This window comes from Ochotona curzoniae, unplaced genomic scaffold (assembly GCF_017591425.1).
Source record: "Ochotona curzoniae isolate NIBS_2020 unplaced genomic scaffold, NIBS_Ocur_1.0 scaffold_3890, whole genome shotgun sequence".
Classification (NCBI taxonomy): Eukaryota; Metazoa; Chordata; class Mammalia; order Lagomorpha; family Ochotonidae; genus Ochotona; species Ochotona curzoniae.
Genome location: NW_024467115.1, coordinates 13,379,328 through 13,382,359, shown reverse-complemented (window position 1 = coordinate 13,382,359; position 3,032 = coordinate 13,379,328). Strand labels below are relative to the sequence as shown.

General features: G+C 46.3%; 1 pseudogene; it reads right to left on the bottom strand.

The window, feature by feature from the left end:
- Positions 1-2,214: 2,214 nt before the first annotated feature.
- On the bottom strand, positions 2,215-2,676 carry LOC121146262 (annotated as a pseudogene).
- Between the last annotated feature and the right edge of the window lie 356 nt (positions 2,677-3,032).

Here is a 3,032-nt window from a genome sequence, read left to right as displayed (position 1 = left end):
GAGGACGCAGGAAGTCAGCTAATGAAAGGGTTAGGAGCCGGAACGTCTCCTACACCACCTGAAAGCCACTATTTTTACTCCTCTCAAGATGTTTTCCACTTCAAAATGGTTGCCTTTTCCCCCTTGATATATCTCTTACTTCCCCATCACATTTCTGACTTGCTTTCTTTCCGTTTCAAACCAAAATTCCCTCTCAAGAGATATCTCTCCAAACATGGTTTTATGAGGAAAGTTAACAGACCCTGGACTGTGGGTATTAATGGCACCTTTGATACAGACCCGAGCACAAACAGCCCTCTCACCTCCAGGGAGCACAGCCAAGCGGGCAGCCACTTGAAACGGGCAAAACCCAACCCCTGCCAGACCCGCCCCTCCTCCCCTTCCTCTCACGCCACATCCGAAAACCTTTCTCCATCACTCATACTCGTTGTTTAGTCTGGACAGGGGAGCAACTTGGGCAAGTGTCTCAGCTATTCTTCGTGAACTCTAGCATTCCTTTTTGTGGTCTAGTCAACCACAGTGGATTAGTTCAGTTTCCCCTTTTAACAGAATTCTGGAAGTTACTGACTAATTATAAAACACACTGTTGAGAGATCAGATTACTGAGAGAGATGAAATAGAAGGGGCAAAGAGAACATAGCTCTGGGAAGGAAACAGTCTTTCAGATGGTCAAAGAGATTTGGAGCAAAGGCAACCAGGGCCATGGAAACGTCCACACCCAAATGGAGATGTTGTTAGGTAGCTACAGAGCACCCCAAGGGCACAGTCCCAAAATGTAACAAACATGATAGGATGAACAGATGAGAAAGCAAAAACAACATTAAAAAGGTGAGTGGGGTCAGATGGTGCAATGGTCAAAGAATTGGGAAGTTATTTTCTAAATAACCCAAACCACAGTCATTTAATGAGTAACTACTGTATGCCAAGATCTACTGTAGCCACTGAGGTTACCATAATGCCTCAGACATGAACCTCAGAAACCTCTTTATAGATGCAGAGTGCAGCAGCCCATCACTAGACTCTGGAGAAACACATATTATAAAAACGATTTTACCATGCCTGGCATGTTGGCCTTGTGGCTAAATCCTCACCTTGCATGTGCCAGGACCCCACATGGGCTCTAGCTCATGTGCCTGCTACTCCGCTTCCCATTCCAGCTCCCTGCTGTGGCCTGGGAAAGCAGTTGAGGACGGCCCAAAGCCTTGGGACCCTGCACTCATGTGGGAGACCTGGAAGAAGCTCCTGGCTTCAGGTCAGCTCAGTTCCAGCTGTTGCAGCCATTTGGGAAGTGAAGCAGTGGATAGAAGATCTTTCTATCTTTCTCTCTGTAAATACGTTTTTCCAATAAGGATAAATAAATTATATATATGGAATTATCGATATATATAATTACCCTATGACATAAAGTGCGCTGGAGGTCGAAAGCAAAGGAGGAAGTGAGGAGAACAAATGCACAGTCCAGTTGAGTGTCATCACAGGGACCGGGCTTGTAAAGTAAGATGCTGAAAGGTCTGGAGACAGGACAGGTGGGCAAGGGAAGGGAACTGCTAAGGGAGGGACCAAGTTGCTTGGATGGTTGCAATATTGGTAAATGCTTATCAAGCACCTGGTTATGGCAGGAGGGTTTTCATTTGTAGCATTCAAGGATATCTATTGTAGCTGCCTACATCGTGGTCAGTTTCCCAACTTCTTATCTGAACTCAGCCAGCTCACACCACAGCCTTTTCCCAATGGCCTGTTGTAAACCAGTAAACAGGGGCCAGCTCCAACACACCATTGCTGGGTTTGACTATGCTGAACCTCAGGTGACTAGTAGCAATCTGGGGTCCAGTGTTGCAGGGGAGAAGTTGGGCTAAAGCAGGAGCCCTCTCCAAGGTTTCCAAATTTGCTGGCGCAGTTGGAGACAGTGGCAAGGCAAAGAACTGAAGCGGCTGTGTATGTTCACACAGCTTCACCTGTTAACATGCTCCAAACAGAACTGTGCCCAGTTGAGATCCAAATGAAGTCAAGCTCAACTTCAGAGAACAGCAACTTACACAGTCCCTTACTGCCACCTGCTGGCAGAGATGTGGTACCTTCGCGCAAAATAGCTCAAGTACCAATTGAATTTTTTTCCTTTCTTTTCTTTTCTCTCTTTTCTTTTCTCTTCTTTTCTTTTCCTTCTCTAATTTCCAAGAGGAATTTTACGATGCCTCCACTTTATTTCCTCCCCCAAAAAACAAATTAAATGAACAATAATCTTAAGATTTTACTCAATTCATAACAAAGCCGAGAATGAAGATCCGAACTGGATCACTTGGCCCTTTCTCTTTTTATCTCCTCCCAGTTAAAAACGTTTACATCTTTTAACAGCCAGCGTTCCCTTGGATCCACAGTTGGGCTCTACACTCAAGCCGCAGCACGGTCTTCTTTGTAGTTTTAGCCTTTTTCCAGAAAATAGGCTTAGTCTGCCCAACATAGCTTAGTTTGCCCACCATGGCCACTCTGCATCCTGTCATAACGCCGTTTCCCCGGGGCACAGAGGAAGTCTTTGCGCTTCTTATACTGTGTTACTTTGTGGGGTTTGTGCTTGCCACACGTCTTGCAGAAGGTCTGGCGCGTTTTAAGAATGTTCACCACGTGTGCGGAACGATACCGGCATGACAAGCCGATTTTTTTTCTTTTTACAGGATTCATTCCTTTCTATTGGAAATTCTTTTTTAAAAGATTTATTTATTTTTATGGGAAAGTCAGATATAGAGAGGAGAAGAGATAGAGAGCAAGATCTTTTGTCCAATGATTCACTCCCCAAGCAACTGCAACAGCCGAAACTGCGCCGATCCAGTCAGGAGCCAGGAGCTTCCTCTGGATCTCCCACGTGGGTGCAGGGACCCAAGGCCTTGGACTATCCTGGACTGCTTTCCCAGGCCACAAGAGGGAGCCAGATGGGAAGCAGGACTGCTGGGACATGAGCCAGCTCCCATATGGGATCCCAGTGTGTGCAAGGCAAGGACTTTAGCTGCTAGGCTACCGCGCTGGGCCCAAGCCAACTG